This window comes from Ursus arctos, chromosome X (assembly GCF_023065955.2).
Source record: "Ursus arctos isolate Adak ecotype North America chromosome X, UrsArc2.0, whole genome shotgun sequence".
Taxonomy (NCBI): Eukaryota; Metazoa; Chordata; class Mammalia; order Carnivora; family Ursidae; genus Ursus; species Ursus arctos.
In genome coordinates this window covers 29615545-29637786 of record NC_079873.1, presented here as the reverse complement: position 1 = coordinate 29637786, position 22242 = coordinate 29615545, and positions in this window count along the sequence as shown.

The window sequence follows — 22242 nt, the reverse complement described above, 5'->3', positions numbered from 1 at the left end:
TAACTTTACTTTTCAAGCCTCCAGTTTGATTTCTACAAAATTCTTTTAATTGCCTTAGTGGTAAGCCTACTTTATGCAGAATACTGCAAAATATTGCTGAAAAAAATTAAGAAATCAAGACAAATGGAGAATTACAACATTTTTATGAGTGGAAGAGGCAATAAATTGAAGAGGTCTGTTTTTTCCCAGTTTGATCTATAGACTCAATATAATCCCAATCGAAATCTCATGAGGGTTTCATTGTTGGGTGCAGGATTTGACAAACTGATTTTAAAATCTATACGAAATTGCAGAGGGGCCAGAATATCTACGATATTTTGAAAAAAGAACAAAGTTAGAGTACTTAACACTACTTGATTAAAAATTTACTAGAAAGCTACAATATTCCAGACAGTGTTTTACTGATGTAAGGATAGACATACAGATAAACGGAACGTAATAAAACACCTAGAAATAAACTTACATGTAAGTCGATTGATTTTCCAGTGTTGTTAATATAACTCAATGGGGAAAGAAAGTCCTTTACATAAATAGTTTTGAAATAACTGGATATCTCCATGGGAAAAAAAAATGAACCTTAACTCCAACTTCATACTGTACACAAAAATGAATTTATAGGGATGCCTGGGTAGCTTAGTCAGTTAAGCGTCTGCCTTCAGCTCAGGTCATGATCCCAGGGTCCCGGGATCGAGCCCTGCATTGGGCTCCCTGCTTGGCGGGGAGCCTGCTTCTCCCTCTCTTCCCGGCTCGTGCTCTCTGTTGCTATCTCTGTTTCTCTCTCTCAAATAAATAAAATCTTTAAAAAAATTAATTTATGAAGGCTCATGAACAAACAAGAAAAAGTAAAAGTCAAAATTAAAATACCTGTAAGAGAAAAGAGAAAAGAAAACATTCAGGATCTTGGCTTAGGAAAATATGTTTTAAAGAACATAGAAAGCACAAACCACAAAAGAAAAAAATGGTAAATGAATCTTTAACAAAATTAAATTATTGGGCAACCTATAGATGGCAGATAATATATGTAATACATATATTTGACTAAGGATTCTTTTTTAGGATATAGTAAAATTCTTAACAATTCAGTAATAGGACAGCAAACAATCCAACAAAAAGTGGGCAAAAGGTTTGAAAAGTGACTCAATACAGAATGGCCAAAAAGCACATTAAAATGTCCTTGACATCTTGAACTGTCAGGGAAATACAAAATAAAATCAAAATGAAATTCTACCCTCTAGAATTGCTGAACTTAAAAAATAAATAAATAAAAGCTGACAATACCACATTTTGTCCAGAATGTGGGACAACTGAAATTTTCATACACTGCTGGTTGTAGTGAAAATTGATACAATCACCTTTCTATTCAGTTTGGAAGTTTCTTATCAAGTTAAATCTGTACCTACCATATAAACAAGCAATTTCACTCACGGGTATTTACCCATGATAAATGAAAACGTATGTCCACAAAAAGACTTGTCCATTCCCATTCTTAGTGCTTTTATTCATAAAAACTAATGACAGGAAACACCCCAAGTGTTCATCAACAGGGCAGTTGTTTAAGAACCTGTGGTGTATTTATCCAATGGAATACTACACAGCAACAAAAAGAATAAGCTACTATAAACAACAAAATAGATAAATCTCAAATCCATTATGTCAAGTAAAAGAAGCAAAACACAACAGACTATATTCTATATTTAGTTTTAGAATGGATGCAAATAATTTATAGCATTAGAAATTAGATGGGCAGTTGCTCAGGGAGGAGTATGAGTTGGAGGATTGATAACAAAGAGGACATGAGATAATTTTCTGGAGACATGTTCAATATCTTGATTGGAGTCATGGTTACATAAGTAACCAATATATGTAAGTATATTTGGCAGAACTCACCAAATTATACTTTTAAAATGTGTGCATTTTATTTTATGTAAATTACACCTCAATAAAGATGAGTCAAAACTCATTGAACTGATAGAACCATAGAATGTTAATGGGTGCATTTTATTCTGAGTAAATTATACCTCAATAAAGTTAACTTAAAGAATGTTTTTGAACTTAAAGAATGTTAAAGAATGTAATTGAAGAAGAGAACAAATATTTATGTTCAAGAATATTCACCTCTCATCACTTTCAATAACAAAATCATTGGAAAAAAATTGAGGTCTTTAAAAGTCATGGTGAGGGGCACCTGGGTGGCTCAGTCAGTTGAGCATCTGCCTTCAGCTCAGGTCGTAGGGTCCTGGGATTGAGCCCCGTGTTGGGTTCCCTGCTCAGTGGGAGTCTGCTTCTCCCCCTCCTCCCCGCTGTGCTCTCTCTCACTATCTCTGCTTGTCTCTCTTTCTCAAATAAATAAAATCTTTAAAAAAATTTTTAAAAAGTCATGGTGGATCCATCCATAAACTGGAATATTATGCAGCTATTTATAACTCATATTCTCAATTTTAATTAAGGACACTAGATACATATATACTGGTGATTTTCTTTAAGTGTAATTCTATATGTAGGATAGATATAAAAATAAACAATGATAAAAATAGCAATATTTTAAGCTTTGTAAGCCATATGGTCTCTCTTGCAACTGGTCATGTATACTCTAGTAGCATGCAAACAGCTATAGACAATATGCAAACAGATGAGCATGGATGTGTGCCAATAAAACTTTATTTACAAAAATAGGCAGTGTAGTGGATTCGTGCTATGGGCCATAGATTGCCGAACCTTCTCTAGAAGACAATTGGAAGCTCTTCTATCATATAGAAATATCCTTATTTTATTTTATTTTTTTAAGATTTTATTTATTTATTTGACAGAGAGAGAACACCAGCAGGGGGAGCGGCAGGCAGAGGGAGAGGGAGAAGCAGGCTCTCTACTGAGCTGGGTGCTGGACGTGGGGCTCGATTCTGGGATCCTATGATCATGACCTGAGCTGAAGGCAGGCGCTTAACTGACTGAGCCACCCAGGTGCTCAGAAAAAGCCTTTACTATTAGGACTTCTTACCATCGTTTGAAAGAAAGTCCTACAGTTTTCTCTATGTATTAGAAACATAATAGACACGTTTGATTCAAACAGAACATATCAATTGATGAAAGTTTGCATGATGGGATTGCTGGCTTAAAAATGAATACCATGTAAAGAGTGAGTTATCAAATTCCTTTAAAAATCTATTTAGACCAGCTATATTTTATTCATAATATTTTTTCTGCACAAGACAAAGAGACTATACTTGAGTTTGTCAGGAAAGCAGAAACCAAGACAGAGAACCTCAATAAACATTAAAACTCACTGAGCAGAACAATGCCCATTTTTCATCCTACATGTATTTTAGACATTTCCATTTCCATTTCGAACTATGAAAAAAAAAAAAAAGCTAAGGAACAGAAAAGACAAAGGAAAAATGATTTACAATGAAAAAAAAGTGTATCTCTTTAATATTCAGAAAATCCTTTAAGTGGACTTTTGTGTAACAGGGTCTAATAGTCATTTTTCCCCAACAAAACTGAGAACAGACCAGGGTAAGAGAGACAAAGATTCCTGAAAGTCCAAGATTTATTTAGGCACCTCCTAAACTGGAAGAAGGCAGACAGCATGGACACTGTGTGCACCAAACAATGAACATGTAATCGCAGCCCCTGCATACCCATGTCACTATTAAATTTGCCATGAAAACGCTGACTTGGTAATTGCTGATGATTTTCTTATTTTAATTACGTGATAATTATAAAATTATACAACAATTTCTATGGAAAAATAGGATATACATATACTATACTATATAATATAGTATAGTACAAATGTATGTTTATAAATATATATATGTATTTATTTAATAGTATAAATATATATATTTGCCTTGGGTTTGATTGCAGAGGGACTAAGGATACATGGGAGCCCCTAGCAACAACTGAGTCAAAGGTCAAAACTCTTGACTCACTTATCATATCATGAGTTTAGCTTTTGTGTCAGTTGTGGACCCATAATGTAGCCCTGTTGATATTCATGTTGTTCTAAGCAGCAGTGGACATTTGACCATTTTATGGAGATTATTTGCTGATTCTGTTTTCACCAGGTAAAATCTCAGGCATGGAGAGTTTATTAAACTCCTCAGGTTAAATGCATTGACCTCCCCTATCTGTGAGAGGCATGTCTCCTATAAATTTAATGGTAATCTTCCCTTTTCCATAATTTTCAATTTCATTATCTTCTCTTTTAAAAAAATTATTTATCTACTTAGAGAGCATGAGCAGGGGGAGAGGCAGAGTGAGAGGGAGAGAGAGAATCTTTTTTTTTTTTTTTTTAAAGATTTTATTTATTTATTCGACAGAGATAGAGACAGCCAGCGAGAGAGGGAACACAAACAGGGGGAGTGGGAGAGGAAGAAGCAGGCTCATAGCAGAAGAGCCTAATGTGGGGCTCGATCCCATAACGCCGGGATCACGCCCTGAGCCGAAGGCAGACGCCCAACCGCTGTGCCACCCAGGCGCCCCGAGAGAGAGAATCTTAAACAACTTCCACGTTCAGCGTGGAGCCCAATGCAGGGCTCAGTCTCACGAACCTGAGGTCATGACCTGAGCCAAAATCAAGAGTGGGATGATTAACCAGCTGAGCCACCTGGGCGCCCCAGGAGACCTGATATTCTTAAACAGCTCACCCAGCATCAGTGATAACAGGAGTAACAGCCAACAGGTACAGCTCTCCATTTCCACTCCCAGAACCTTTGCATAGAACTTGACCTGTGACAGGGTGGATAAAAATGGAATTTGTCAAATATTCTGACTTAAATATGATTATATGTTAAAACTCCTTAGTCCTGAGATTGACACATAATAGGGGCTTAGTTTGTGTTCTTCATGTACTTTCAGGTTTCTGCCATTGAATACTCAGCCTAATGTCATGAATCGTTGTTTATACCGAGGATGATTGATAAAAGTGAATGTTTTTCATTTGTACTGAAAATATTGTGGTTTGACCCTACTTCTGCCTCGGCTCTCTCACGCTCCCTCACATATGTTTTGTTCTATAAGCTCTACTCTACTTTTAGTTCTTTCAAACTTCCATGCCTTTATACAATGCCATGATGTTGTAAATTCTCTTCCCTCTGGCAGAAGTATTTCTTATCTTTGTCTTCCTGATGACCTGGGACATCTAGACTCACCTCAAACCTCACCTCCTCTGTGAAAAGTTATCTAAATGTCCTTTCCCCAAGGGAATTAGCCTTCCTTCCCTGTGCCTCTATTTATCTCATATATTTCCATCTTTCCCAGTACATTCTAAGATCATTGGGCTGACACATAACACCTCGCTTGTCTTTCCTTATCTCCTGTGTTTATAATGTCTCTCAGTGCTCAATAGCTATATTTTTAAAGAATTCCCAGGTGCTCCTGGGTGGCTCAGTCGGTTAAGCATCTGCCTTCTGCTTAGGTCATGATCCCAGGGTCCTGGGATCGAGTCCATATGGGGCTCCCTGCTCAGTGGAGAGCCTGCTTTTTCCTCTCCCTCTGCCTGCCGTTCCCTGCTTGTGCTCTCTCTCACTGCCAAATAAATAAATAAAATCTCAAAAAAAAATCCATTGATTAAATTAATCTGTCATTGAATGTCAAATATATCTGTTTGGAAGACTGAAAAAAATTATGACAAATACTTATGATGTAGGCATTATATAATGTATGAAGGATACATGGAATTCACTAGTAATTCAAAGGCTCAAGAAAAATAAAATAATTTGAGTAATTCTGTATGCAATGCAATTCAATGAGGGGGAGTGATGACTATATCAATCAGAGTTAAAAAATACACCTGTTTATAGCCACCATTTAATCCTTTGAAGAAGCTCATAAGGGTGGTACTACTTTTATCCCCATATTGCAGATAAAGGAACTGAGACCCAAAGTCACATAGTTAGTAAATGATAGAACCAAAATTTAAACAGAGTTTTTTTTTTACTCTAGAATATTATGCTAAAATATTTTGCTAGCTCCTAACGGAACTGTCTCCAAAAATATCAAAGCAGCAGTACATGAAATGAACAGAGAAGCCAAATTCATTTAAAAAATTTTTTTGATAAGTTGAGATGAGTTATTCTGATGGATTGTCTCACTTAGCTAAACATCCCATTCTACTTAAGGATACAAGTTTAAAAATAACTTCATGAATCTTTCATAATTTGCTCACTTCTAGAATTCAGAATTTTGCTGAAACAAATATAAGCAATGTTCTGTTCACAGTGTTCTGTCCACACTGTTTAGTTCCAAGTGTGTTTTCTGCTATCATGAGTTTTTGTGTCAGGACCTGGCCTGGACGGTTAACCAGTGCCCTCTCTCTGGGCAGTGTTCCTCTCGTGCCTACAAATCCTGTGCCACATGAAATAAGGTCACATGCAATGAAGGTGTCTTGTTCTTATCAGCAGTGATGAATATAATACCTGTTGCCTAAACTTGCACATGTGTAAACAGAAACTGACTCGAGGATCTTACTGAAATCACAATTGATGGTTAAATATGTTGCCAGGAACTTGCTAAAGTAGTTTCCTGTTTGTTTTCTCTAGTCTCTGTACAGCTTTAGCCCATTCACCTAATAGGTTCAGTGATATAGTTAAAACCAGGAAATGTAATAACCAACGTATGAGCCCAGCACCAATCCCATCTGTTTGAAGTCGCACTCTCCAGAGTGTCAGCTTTGACAAAATGTTCTCCACGGGGTTCTTGTGAACCTCAGCAGCTAGTGCCTTGATGAAGGATGTTGAATAAATCCCACTTACTGAATGGAAAATCCCAACAGGTTTCTAATGTCCATTAACCATATGGCTTTGCTATCACTTTTTGATCTTCTGTGCTCTTAGCCAGAGAGCCCAAACTGGCCAGAGAACATCACTCCTTTCCATTCTAGAATGTACAGCATAAAATCATACAGCTTTTCAACTTTGGGTGGGTATCAGTGAAGAAAATTACATTGAAGAGTGGCAATGGCATGGCCCCAGACTTTCCTGTCTTGTTCTTGTCATTGGGCAACAGAAGTGGGTCACTTTGTTTGGACATATTATGTAGTTGGTTTCCCTTGAAATCTGTTTTCTGAACCAACATTAGAGAGAAGGAATGATAGGCTTGCAAACCCTTAGGGCAATAATTTAACCAACCAAGTGGATAGATCATGCTACAATTTTTGGGAAAAGCATACTCAGGAAACAATGTGGAGGCCATCGTAACTCTGAATTAAAGAGACATAGCTGGAAGACAAAGGAGGCCAAAACAGCTGGAGTTCATAGGATAGAGTACTAGAGAGGAGAGTATTGTACGGAGAGAGATTTCTGTGTTCTGCAAACACATGTGAGGTAACTCCTTAAGGCTAGAGAGAATTACCTGAAGTTATTAGAAGTAGCAATCCCTGGGGCTCACAAATGACTAACAAGAATTTCCATTTGCACAGCTAGAGTGGAAAACCTCATAACTCAGGGGGCATAAAATAGAGTGTTGAAAAGTATCTTAACCCTAGTTGTGGTTAAAAATTAGCCATAGACTAAACACTCATCTGCTCCATCTCAAGAAACCTTAAAATCAAGGCCTAAGATTTTTTTTTATTAGTTTCAGAGGTAGAATTTAGTGATTCATCAGTTGCATATAACACCCAGTACTCATTCCATCAAGTGCCCTCCTTAATACCCATCACCCAGTTATCCCTTCCCCCCACCCACCACCCCTCCAGCAACCCTCAGTTTGTTTCCTAGAGTTCAGCATCTCTTGTGGTTTGCCTCCCTCTCAATTTTCATCTTATTTTATTTTTCTTCCCTTCCCCCTTTGTTCATCTGTTTTGTTTCTTAAATTCCGCATATCAGTGAAATCATATGATATTTGTCTTTCTCTGACTTTATGCCAGTAAATTTGACAAACTTAGTTAACAGTGGGCAAATACCCTGAAAGACACAAACTATCAAAGGCAACTCAAGAAATACACCTATCAAATAGCACTCTATTAAATAGAATTTGTAGGTAAAGTCTTTCTCACAAATTGAATTGCAGGAGCAAATGACTTCAGTGGTGAGTTTCAGCAAGTGTTTCAGGAGTAAACTATACCAATTCTACATGAGTTCTTCAAGAAAATAAAAGACGAGTGACTATGTCATAAGTATCTTATGAGGCCAACATTATTCATACCAAAACCAGACAAAGACATTGCAGATAAAGAAAACCACAAGCCAGTATCCCTCAAAATTTTGAAAATCAAATCCACCAATATCTAAAAATGATAATACATTACAGCAATTTGGTGTTCATACCAGGACTTCAAGGCAGATTTAAACTTTAAGAATTAGTCAATGTAATTGACCATATTAATAGACTAAAAATAAAAGTGAACATATTATCATCTCAGTAGATGAAGAAAAAGCATTTGAAAAAATCCAACATCGATTCCTGATGAAAACTCACAGGAAACTAGAAATGGAAGGTGCGATGGACTGAATGTGTCCCCCAAAATTCATATGTTGAAATCCTAACCCTCAATGTGATGGTGTTAGGAGGTGGGGCCGTTGGGAAGTGATTAGGTTATGAGTGTGGAACCCTCATGAATGGGATTACTGCCCTCATAAAAGGGACCCCAGATAGTTCTCTTGCCTTCTTTGTTTTTGTTTTAAAGATTTTATTTATTTGACAGAGAGCACAATCAGGGGGAAGGTGCTGGCAGAGGGAGAGGGAGAAACACAATGCAGTGCTCGATGCGGGGCTCGATCCCAGGACTCTGGGATCATGACCTGAGCCAAAGGCAGATGCTTAACCAACTGAGCCACCCAGGTGCCCCTAGCCTTCTTTGTTTTATGTGAGGACACAGCAAGCAGTCAGCAGTCTGCAGCCTGGAAGGAGTCTCACTAGCACCTCATGCTGTCACTCTGATCTCAGACTCCAGCCTCCGGAACTGAGAAATAAATTTCTGTTGTTTTTAGCCATCCAGTTTATGAGTCTTTGTTATAGTAGCCCGTGCCGAGTAAAACTGAAGGGAACTTTTTCAATCCCATAAGGATCATCTACAAAAAAAGCTACAGCTAACAAGGCAAGGATCTCCACCTTCACCACTTATAATCAGCATTGTACTATAGCTTCTGGCCAATGCAGTGGGTCAAGAAAAAGAAATAAAAAGCATTCAGACTGAAAAAGAAGTAAAAACTTCTTTATTTGCAGATGACATTAATCATCTATGTAGAAAATCCTAAGTAACGTATAAAAAGCTACTAAAACTATTAAGTGAGTTTGGGCAGGAGACAAAGTACAAAAGCAATATATAAATATCAACTGCATTTCTTTATAAGAGTAATGAACAATTTTACATGTAAATAAAAATACTATTTATAATTGTATTAAATAATTAATTGGGTTGTTTCTTTACTGTTGAGTTTTAAGTGTTATTTGCATATTTTAAATACAAGTCCTTTATCTATCAGCATCAACTATGGGGCACAAACAAAAGTGAGTTAAGAGCAAAAAATTCCCATTTCCTACCCAGGACTATGTAGATGTCATGACAGAAATCTTTGAAAGTCTGCCTTCTGCAAGACCATTAAATGTGCCAATTGGATTTCCCTGTGGCAAATACCGCACAGAATGGAGATGAAGGTCAGTTATAATCTTGTGCAAAATGTATTGGCATTTCTATACTGTACAACAGATACATGCCTGTTTAGGACATTTGCAGCTTGTTAAGTTTATCTCTGACATCTCAGAGTCCCTGGGAATTTCCAGTATGTGGCACTTACTTAGCCACATGCTTAGTGCATAGTAGAAGGTTATTATTCTGTGTCACGGTCCACTGCTTAATTCACCCTGCCAATAGCTAGTAGGATGGGGTGCTCCCTGACTGGGTCTACCAGATGAGAAACATTCCCGACATTGTCATTATTGTCTTTGTAAGTTGATTTTCCATCAGGGTTAGAACTTGAGAAAAATAGTTTTTTTCCCCCAAGAAATTATTCTTAGTAGTAATATTAGAAAGCTCAGCCCAGATAAAACACTGTATTCTTACTGATGGAAATTTGGTATCTAATAAATGTATAAATATAATTTCTCTGCAATTTGAAGACTTTTAAAAAAATTCACACATTTTTAGAACAGTTTCACTAATAATTTGGCTACTAAAAACGTGAATTTTATTGTAGCATTGCTTTAAAAACAGAATAGTTAAGTGTGTTATGAAAAGAACACTACCTCTCTTATCATTTATAAGTCTTTTTTTTTAGAGAGGGTGAAAGAGAAGGTAGGAGGAGGGAGAGGGGGAGAGAGAGAATCTTAAGTAGGCACCACTCCCATTGCGGAGCCTGATGCAGGATTTGAATCCACAACCCTGAGATCACAACCTGAGCTGCAATCAAGTCAGACCCTTAACCGACTGAGCCACCCAGGTGGCTATAAAAAATTCTGTATTTGCTACAATTACAGTTCTAGGGTACCCAGTTCTCAAACCTGTTCACAAATTGTCTTGATTACCTTCTGTCCTAAGTGAAATCGATAGGTATGTTAGGTGTAATTGATTCTGTAGATACTCTTTATCAAGTTGAGGAAGTGCCCCTCTATTCCTAGTTTCTAAGAATTTTTAATCTAAATGGGTGTTGAATGTTATCACTTTTTTTTCTGCATTACAAAAATCATGTGATTTTTCTTCTTTTCCCTTTGATACGATGGATTATATTTATTGATTTTTGAATATTAATACAGCCATGCATTTCTTGAATAAACATAAATTGGACATGCTCTAAAATTATTTTTTTATATATTGCCAAATTCTATTTGCTAATATTTTGCTAATAATCTTTGTTGTCTGTATTTATGTTGAATACTGGTCTATATTTTTCTTTTTTTGTTCTTCGTCTATTTTTGATATTAGGGTAATACTGGCTTAAAAATGAGTTTAAAGTGTTAACAACTTTTTTTTTCTGGTAGATATAAGGTGTAATTGTTATTAATTTTTCTTTAAACATTTGGTCGAGTTCTCCATTGAAAACATCCAGATCTGAAGGGCTTTTTTTGAGGAAGTTTTTAAAACTAAAAATTGAAATTCCATAGTAATTATAGGGCTATTCAAATTACCTATTTTGGATCTGTTGTGGTATGGTAGTTTGTACATTTTGAGTAATTGTTCTCCTTCATTTAAATTGTCAAATTTATGTTTGTAGGGTTCATGGTATTCTATTATTCTCTTTTGGTGTTAGCCGGGTCCATAGAGATTTCCCTTGTTTCATTCTTTTTTTTTTTTTTTAAAGATTTTATTTATTTATTCGACAGAGATAGAGACAGCCAGCGAGAGAGGGAACACAGGCAGGGGGAGTGGGAGAGGAAGAAGCAGGCTCATAGCGGAGGAGCCTGATGTGGGGCTTGATCCCAGAACGCCGGGATCACTCCCTGAGCCGAAGGCAGACGCTTAACCGCTGTGCCACCCAGGCGCCCCTCCCTTTTTCATTCTTGATTTTAGTAATGTGCATCTTCTATTTTTTAATTTTTATTTTATTGTAGTAAGAACACTTAACGTGAGATCTGTCCTTCTAACAAAGCTTTAGGGTCCAATACATTTTTGTTGAGTGTAAGTATGATGTTGTACAGCAGATTTCTATAGCTGATTTATCTTATTTAACTTAAACTTTATGCTTGTTGATTAATAATTCTCCATTTCCTCCTGCCCCAGCCCCTGGTAACCACCATTTCTATTTTTGATTTTATGAATTTGACTATTTTAGATAACTCATGTGAGTAGATGTATGAAGTATTATCTTTTTGTGTCAGGCCTATTTCAGTTAGTATAATGTCCTCAAGGTCCATCATGTTGTTGCATATTACAGAATTTCCTTCTTTTTAAAGGCTGGAAAACATTCCATTTATGAATAGTACTAAGACCTGTGTGGCTGGAGCACATGGGCAAGTGAGAGGGTAGTCAAAAACTATGGGAGATTAATAGGGAATGGATCTGTATTGAGCAGAGCAGGTGATTTAAATTTTATTGAGTTAATTATTCTAAGTTTTATGAACATTTAATAAGGCCTTATTTGGCAACTATTTGGTAACCATACTTGGGGGGAGCAAGAACAGAAAATGGGAGCTATAAGCTACTGCTGATATTTGGATAAGACATGATGGTGGCTTGGATTGAGGTGGTATAGTGGATTTGGTAAAAAATTAATGTGGTTGGATTTGGTATATATTCTGTGTTTGATTTTGCAGGTTAGTTTTGAGAGAAAAGTGCTCAGAGATTTCTCTATATCTTTTTGGACTGAATAACTTGAAGAATGGAGATCCATTTATGGAAATGGTGTATATTGTATGAGGAGCAGATTTGGAGTATAGAGAGTTTGGTTTTGAATTCAGGTTTTGTGAGTCAATAGAAAAATATTCAGATGTGGTATATGGGTCCAGAGTTTAATGACAGTTGTATGGTGTTGATTCTCCCCACACATTCTCCATGCACAAAAACAAAACAAAACAAAACAAAACAAAAACAACCCCAAGTATATATAACATCATCGGGGAGAACAAATAAGACTTCACATAATGCATACCTTCATCATTATTAGGAGACAGAGACTACCATGCATTATGAATTACCTCTAGGTAGAATAAAGAACAACTTCCAACAGAGCTTCCATTACTAATCACTGCAAGGCTATGGTATGGAGATTAGGGAGAGGGATATTTAAGGAACTCTATGGAAAAATTGTAAAACAAAGCATAGATAAAATCACCCCCAAAAGAGAAAATTTAACACCAAATGACAAAATACTAAACATGAACGGGGATTTGGTGTTCTATAGAATTGGCTACAGGGAAGGCGTTTGAATTCAAGTGAAATTAGAAGTAGAAGCTTCAGAGAAACATTGCTTTAGGAGAAGAACGGATACATAGAGAAAGTGCTGTCCCTTGAAGATGTCTTCATGAAGGGCAAGGATGGCAGTAAGAGCAGAAGATTTAAAATCCTGCAGAAAAAAGGGAAACAAGACATATCAACTGACCTAACAATGTCATTCATAAAAAAAATAACTGCACAAAAGGGACAGTCTAAAATCATTGTGTCCATGAAATGAATAGAAATGGAAAAAAAAAATCACACAGCAAAAATATATAAGAAACAGAAAATTCAACGCAAGGTATTTCCACTGATAACAACCCCTGCCCCCCAAAATAGAAACTCATGAAGTTTAAGAAAACTGTAGCCTGGCCCTCTAAATTGAATTAAATATCCTCATGCAAACATTAGGAGATCTTGAGTCAGAAATACAAAATCTAGTTACAGAAAAAGAAAATCAAACAAGGATAAAACAAGAGTTGTTTGAACTAAGGAAAGATATAGAAGTAAAAGATAAAATTACATTAGCTAGGAATATTAAATTACCCAAGGAATAATAGGTTTAAATGAAAATTTAATAAAAGGTATTGAAATAAACCAGGATAAAATCCAATAAAATAAATTAGGAGGAAGAAACAAGTAAAAAGTACCAGAGAGAAAGTGATAGAAATGAGATACAGAAATAGAAGCTCTAAGATATTATAATTGGGTTCCTAAGAAGAAATCCAGTACAGTAGAATGGAACTAGTATTTAAGATAACAATCCCAATCTCCTTCCCACTCTCCCCATCCCCCGCCAAAAAAAAAAAAAAAAAAAAAAAAAAACCACACACACACACACACACAAAAACACCTCAGTGTAGTGAAATGGGTAAAATTGAACGGGGATGATCAAGTCAAGAGAAATATCGTAATACAACTATTCAGTTTTAAAGATAAATAAAAAATTCCCTGGGTCTTCAGGCACAAAATGAAGAAAGTTTCAAAGAAAAAACAATTAGCTTGGTGTCAAAATTCTCACAAATAACATACAAATGAAGGCAATAGTGAAATGACATTTTCAAAAACTTAAGTAATAAAAATACAAACTAAGAATATTACAGAGTCAAGCTTTCTGTTAAGTAAAAATCCTGTAAGAAGTTAATTCTGAATATATAGGAACAGAGAGAATTTTGTACTCAAAAGCTCTTCTTGAAGAATGTATAGAGGATAAAATTCAGCCAACCAAGACATGACTGAGGAAACTTTTGCAAAAGACATATGGTGAGAATCACATATATTTAATTGTAGATCTAAGACTAAAAGGTTAGTAGCTGTGTAGAAGGATAGTATTGAAACATGTGTTTTTAAAGATAGAAAAGAAATTCAACTGAAATATGGGAGTAGACAGGATAGAAAAAGGGAAAACAGAATAAGGTCATCGACTGTCGTAAAGGTTAAAAGGCAGAAGGCAAACAATTTAAAAGTGAAATATTAGTTAGTAAACATGTAATAAGAAAAAAAGGGATTAAGGGCATTTAAAAATGAATTAATATGATGGTATTTACTTTTTATTAGTAAAAATCCTTCCTTAATACCAAAAGAAGTAAAAACTTTTTTAAATGCCAAAAGGGATGTTGTTTGAAATGTGCCAATAAAAAACACCAAATAGAAAGAAGCAGTATATAACATAAAACACAGGAATGAAAACAAAAGATATGACAGAATTCAGATCCACCACATGCATCGTATCAATACATGTAATGAGTTTAAATTGACTAAAAAGGAAAATATTTTCCAGTTAGTTCCTAAAGAAAAATCCAAGAGACAAAACAAGGGACACACCTAAAATGCAGTGATTCAGAAGCATTAAAAATAAAGAGATGAACCAAGTTTTTACTAGGTAAATGGAGATAATATAAAAGCAGAAATTTTTATCTTGGTAACAGATACAGGAGAATTTAAGTAAAAAACAAATTAACTTTAAATAAGAAAGGATACTCTATAATGCTAAAAATTTTATTTAATAATAAAGTTATACCAATTATGAATATCTGTGCACAAAATAACACAGTAAACACATATAAAACATGTATAGGAGATGCACGGAAAAATGGATGTAAATACAGTATTAACAGAAGATCTTAGTATACCACTCTTCATACAAAAGCTGTGAAGTAGGAGAAAAAGTAAGCATATAAACACATAAACAACATAATTAGTAAGGTAGATATTTTGGTGATATATTGAACTGTACACCCTAATAGTAGACACTATACCTTTTTCTTAAGTACACATTACATTCACAAAAACAGAATGCCTAGTACAGCACAAGAAAGGAAAGATCAATTCTATAAAGTAAAGCTATTAGAACAGCATTGTCTGATTCCAGTGCCAGCAAACAGAAATCAAAATAGAAACCATAAAGCAAAACAGATTGAAAAAAACAAAACAAGAAAGCTTTACCTAAGTTGGGAAAAAAAAATGCTATTGAAAAGCTTTTGGATTAAAGGGAATATACAAAGAGAAATTACAGCATTTCTAAAAAAAATGATAAATACAGTCATCAGTAGTGATAGTTACATATAAAAAATACGGAGTAGTTCTGCATATTAACTTTTGCTTTTGTTGCTTGTGCTTTTAGTGTCATGTCCCCCAAAAAATCATACTGAAAAGCTTCTACATAACAAAAGAAACAGTCAACAAAATGAAAAGGCAACCTTTTTTTTTTTTTTTAAAGATTTTATTTATTTATTTATTTATTTATTTATTCATTTGAGAGAGAGAGTGCGCACAAGCAGAGTGAGGGGCAGAGAGAGAAGCAGACTGCCTGCTGAGCAGGGAGCTTGATGCGGCTCTCGATCCTGGGACCCTGAGATCATGACCTGAGTTGAAGGCAGATGCTTCACTGACTGAGCCACCCAGGCACCCCGAAAAGGCGACCTATGGAGTAGAAGAAAGTAATGGCAAATCATATACCTGACAAGGGTTAATATCCAAAATATATAAAGGACCCATATAACTTAATAGCAGAGAGAGAGAGAGAGAGAGGGAAAAAACCAAACAAATCAATTTAAAAAATGAGCAGAGGAACCAAATAGATATTTTTCTAAAGAAGATATTCAGATGTCTAGCAGGTACTTGAAAAGATGCTCAACATCACTCATCATCAGGGAAATGCAAATCAAAACTGCAATGAGATATCACTTCACATCTGTTAGAATGGCTATCATCAAAAACACAAAAGATAACAAGAGTTGGCAAGGATGTGGAGAAAAAGGACCCCTCCCTGGTGCATTGTTTGTGGCAATGCAAATTGGTGCCGCCATTGTGGAAAACAGCATGGAAGTTAACAAGTTAAAAATAGAACTACCATATGATCCAGCAATCCTGCTTTTGGGTACATATCCAAAGGAATTGAAATCACTATCTTGAAGAGATAGCTGCATTCCTATTTTCACTGCAGCATGATTCACAATAACTAAGACATGTAAACAACTTACACATCCATCCACGTTTGAATGGGTAAATAAAATGTGATTTTATATATATATATATATATATGAAATTCAACCATGAGAAAGATGGAAATCGTGCTGTTTGCGACAATGAGGATGGACCTTGAGGGCATTATGCTAATAAATAAGTCAGATAAAGAAAGACAAATACTGTATGATATCACTTATATGTGAAATCTAAAAAGCTGTTTGAGGAAACAGAGTAGAATGGTGGTTACTAGACGCTGAGAAGTGGGGGAAATGGGGAGATGCTGGTCAAAGAATATGAACTTCCAGTTATAAGATGAATACATTTTGGAGATCTAACATACAACATGATAATTATAGTTAATAATACTATATTCTATACCTGCAAGTTGCTAAGAGAGTAGATCTTAAATTCTCTCAACACAAAAAATAAATGGTAATTATGTGAGGTGATGGAGGTGTTACCTAACTCTACAGTGGTAATTAAAAGGTTAGATAAGGTATTACAAAGTAAATCACAAGAAAGCACCAGTAGGGAACTAATACAAGAGCAAAAATTAATGGGAACAGAAATGGGAGATGAAATTAATAAATCAAAACTTTGGTTCTTTGTAAAATTTAGTGATGGGGAAAAATAATCTATGAGCTAATTTAATCAAGAAAGAGGAAGAAAGCACGAACTGTATGTGTATTGAAAATAACTTTGGGGGCACCTGGGTGGCTCAGTCATTAAGCGTCTGCCTTGGGCTCAGGGCGTGATCCCGGCGCTCTGGGATCGACCCCACATCAGGCTCCTCTGCTGGGAGCCTGCTTCTTCCTCTCCCACTCCCCCTGCTTGTGTTTCCTCTCTCGCTGGTTGTCTCTCTCTCTGTCAAATAAATGAATAAAAATCTTAAAAAAAAAAAAAAAAGGAAATAACTTTGATACAAAAACGTAAAAATAACTTTAAAAAACTACTTTGTACAGTTCCAATAAACTTGAAAACATAGTTTTGATATAAATTTATGCTTTGTTACCGCATTAGAAACTTTCTTGGTAACATTCTTAGAGGTACTGGAGAGTTTGTTAAATTGAATCATGAATGCTGTCCTCCCAGTAGCCAGTTTTGTAAAATGGAGCTTTCTGGATTCTGATTCACATTCTGTACTTTTAAATGCATCCAGGTGCTTTAATAGAAGGAGGACTAGGGGATGACCTTGAGTTAGTCACATTAAAATATTAGCTAGCTTTGGGACTTAATGGATTTTCTTTCCCTCTTAATTTTTGTAGACTATGAAGAGCTCTGCAAGTTACGTATAAAATTAACCAAGGAGTTCTCAAAGATCCTTTCTATTGTTAGTATTCTATATTTTTGTATCTGTAAGCTTTTTGTCTCTTAAACATTTTTCCCCCCTGAACCTATTGATAAGCCTCCCACTGTTTTTTACCCAGCCCCAGTTTACAATTCAGTGGATTTGATAACACCAAGTTCATGATAAGCAGTTCTCACTGCATGGTTACTTGATGTCCATGGTCAGTTTTTCAGCATACCAGTAACATCTTTCTTAAAGGAGAATAATTTTTTGTTGTGTAGAGCAGGGTTGTCCAATGGAGCTTTCTGTAATAATGAAATACTCTCTGTTTACACCACTCAATATGGTAGCTGTTAGTCACATGTGGCTATTGAGTATTCAAAATGTGAGTAGTGAGACTGAGGAATTGGATTTTTAGTTTTTTAATTTTAATTTATTTAAATCTAAGTATCCATGGGCGACCTGTGGTTTCCGTATTAGATAGCACAGGTGTAGAGGATGGCTTTTCCCTAGAAATAGGGGTTCACTCTGTGATTCTCCTATTGAGGCCTTCCAAAGACTCTACAGAGTATCCTTGACATGCTGGAACTTTCAGCACAAATGAATATGCTAAGTTGTATTTCCAAAATGGTAGGATAGTTTGTATTGCACTCTGCATCTAGTCAGAGCCTTCTCCTGCATTGGATGTCACTCAAAATTGGCAGGCTGCTGAGTCACCAGACAGGTGGATAGCAGTACCATAACGGGCAGTATATGCCTGAACATACATATCATTATATGGTATTGCATCGCTAATAGCTAGAACATAGCGGTTTGGAAATAAAAGTAGAATACAGGATAGGTCCATCTCAACATCTAACTGATCCAGTTGTGCAATTTATGATTCCTGACTCACAATTTTAGGCTCTGATTAGTTAGAGGCCATGGTTTCCAGAGGGGAAACACTATGAAGAGCAAGGGTGCTACTGAACAATGGGAACTGAGAGAAGGATATCTCACATTCAGAAGTGTCCCTAGGGCATCTCTTGATGTTTCCATGTGAAGAGGTAATATAAATTGGAAATTTTAGCAACACCAGCTTAGCAAGGGCAGGACTACTAAGGGTTTAACCCTTGGGGATGAATTTTTGGTTCACCCTACCAGGCAAGCAACCCAAATGAGACTTAAGTACTTGCAGAGGTTGACAGTAATCCAGAATGCTGGTGAAGAAGAGTGTCTATTATGGCCTCAGAACCGGGTACAGCAATAGTCATAAAAGTCTTTTTAACTGTTAAGAAGGTTACGAGTGACAAAGATTGGATTTTTGCTTCCACTCTCAGGGTGTATACTGGAGGTATTAAATCGGTTGACCCAGTTTATGCATCTCCTCAGATCTTCTTGGCATTATAGGCCACCCTCTTACTCCCACCACCTGAAGACTTGACCACTTACTAATGGAGATCCTTATCCATCATTGTCGTTAACATATATCCTCACACTGCTGTCTGTCTCAGCCTCCCAGGGTAACAAAAGGCTTCCACATGTCTCAGAGAAGAAGCTGCCACAGCTCAGACACCCCAGTCCTACAACCCATAGAAGCTAATGCTACTTCCACCCCTTCTGGCTGTAGATGATGTCTTGCAATCATGAATGGGGAATTTAACTGACCTAGTGGTTTCCTGGAGAAGCTCAGTAACCGGTGTGATACAGTAAGCGGGAAGATTTTCTTAGGTAAAATCCACTCCTTTTCTTCTTCCCACATATTTTCTGAGGTGCAGTGGCTCCATATAGCCTCTCAGAGGATGGTCCATGTGATTGATTAAATGGCTACGCTTGCTTTTCTTTCTTTCTTTCTTTCTTTCTTTCTTTCTTTCTTTCTTTCTTTCTTTTGTAAAAGATTATTTATTTTAGCGCACGCATGTGTGCGCGAGGAGGGGAAGGGCATGGGGAGAGGGAAAGAATCTTCAAGCAGACTCTCCTCTGAGCATGGAGCCCACTGTGGGGCTCGATCTTATGACCCCGAGATCATGATCTGAACTGAAACCAAGAGTCGGACACTCAACCGACGGAGCCACGCAGGCGCCCCAAGTGGCTACGCTTTCTTATGAAGCTGTTGCCAGTTTGATAATGTTCTATATTGTGTTTGTTTTTTTTTTTTTTTTTTTTTTTCCTTGCTTCAGTTCTCTTTTATGACTTATTTCTCCCCTGGAATTTCTCATGTTCTCTGAACCCCCCACCAATAAAATGTTAGTATTAATCTTTGCTACAGGCTCTGTTTTCTAAGAAACTTGGGCTGAGGTAGGGATATTTAATGATTCTGCACATGTATTCAGTAGACTGTCTATAAGAGGGAAAACTGAGAAGATGAGGGAGACTTCTTGTCATGAAAAGGAACAGGAGGTCAATTGTAAGGAAAATCACAAAGAGAAATGAGGTGATGTGAGATGCATGAAACAGAAGAAGAAAAAAACCCAGAAACCTGAGTAGCATGAAGATGGGAAATTACTCACCAGATTTAAGCATTAAGCTTTCTTGAAATTTCTTTCAGGGACAAGGAAGAGTAACAAATTTGGAATATGAAATTAAGAGTGTTGTTGACAGAAAGAGAACAAATGAACTCCCAGAAGACAGCAGGCTGTCGGGAATCTGTCTTCTTTTTTTACCTTGGTAGATTTCTTTAGAATTTCACGCAGATATTTATATCAAGGCTGACATTATTATAAGTTGAGATAAAGAAAAAGCATGGTGTGTGACCTTGGCTAGTTACTTGTAAAACGAACAAGAAGCAAAGAAAATAACAGAAGTCAAAGAATATTAAAAGCATCATGTGATGGTTTTGTGGTCCTGGCTCCTTTAGGGGTTTTCTTTAAAAGTCTGTTGAATCCTGGTTTAGGGACAGCAATAGAGAGACCAATTTCCAAAATTTTATTTATAGCCTAATCAAGGCAAAAAGTTTTCTGTGGTGAGAGTGTAAATATATAAGTCAGTGTCTTTGTCTTCTATGTTATTTTTTTCTCAAACTTTTACATGCATCAGAATCACCTGGAGGCCTTGTTATGACACACTGTGGCCTTCCCCAACCCCAGAGTTTCTGATTCAGTAGGTCAAAGCTAGAGTTGCAGATTTTGTATTTCTAGCAAGTTCCTAGGTGATGCTGATGTTGCTGATCACAGGAACAAACTCTGAGAACCACTGTTCTATGTTATTTGGAGGAGTGATGTTATAGCCTAGTCAGGATGTAATTTTAAGAACTCTGATGTCACAGAGAAGTAGGATTCTGTTGCTAAATCTCCATGGGGACTGTTGGAAGGATAAATTTGAAATTTAGGATCAATCATGTCCTATAGAGTTTTACATTTTAATGCAAAAAAATCTATTCACACTTAGTTTATTTGAGTGTTGGAAAGAAGTTTTTTTAAAAGGTGTTTCATAAGCAGTTAGCATTGATGTTGCCATTGTATGTGTAAAAGAGTCCTATGAAATTTTTTCTATTATATAGGCATGAAGAAAATCCTTATGGGAAACCATCTAGGTGACTTAGCTGAGATCTCTTGTGACATTCTCTCTCTCTCTCTCAATACTGGAAAAGAGTTACTGACACATGTGTGTACCTATTACATTTTTTCTTAAAATAAGACTGATGCCCTTAAGTATCATTCTATCTCAGAAATTGAAGAGACATTGAAAAGTTGCTGTTTAAAATGATTAACCACAGTGATAGCAGTTGTACCATGAGGTAGAGTTTATTTAAAAATTCAAGTTGCAAGGGACATGATATGAGAAAAATAACTCTTCTTCCCCATGATTCAAAAGGAAGTGTGTAAAAGAAATCCTAGGCCAGTGATCTTGACCTTGGAGGCACACTCGAATAACATGGGAACTTTTAATAAACATGATTCCCATCCTTCATTCCATATTAATTAAATCAGTCTGTGAGTATACATTGGTTTTATATTGCTCTACATAGTAAGTAACCACAAACTTAGAGTCTGAAAACAACATAAGTATGTTATATCACAGTTTCCCATGGGTCAGGTTAATTGTGTTCCCTGATCAGGGTCTCACCGGGCTGAAATCAGTGTACCATCCTGAGTTACGATTTCATCTGAGGCTCAGAGTCCTCTTCCAAGCTCAACAGTTGTTGGCAGAATTCAGTTGTGTGTGGTTGTTGGACTGAGATCCTCAGCTCTCAGAAGCCAGCTGCCATTCCCTGCCCTGTGACCCTTTCTACAAAATGGCAGTTTGCTTCTTAAAGGCCAACAGGACAGCATGTGTTCTACCTTTAATTTCTCTAGCTTCTTCTGTATCTGATCTATAGATCCTATTTAAAAGGTCTTACATGATTAAGTCAGGCCAACCCAGAGTAATCTCCTTATTTATTAATTTAAAATCAACTTATTAAGAACTTGATTACATTTATAAAATATCTTTGCTCTCTCCATATAATGTAACCTAATAACAGGAGTCATATCCCATCATATTCACAGGTCTCGCCCACACTCAAGAGGATGGGAATTATTTTAATATATATAATTTATTGTATTACATTATACAATATACATTATATATATATATATCTAAATATGTTAATCAAATAGTAACATAGCTAAAGGGAGAAATAGGTAAAAATACAGTAATAGTAGGGGATTTCAATACCCTTTTCATCAGTGGATAAATCATCCAGACAAAGAATCAACAAGGT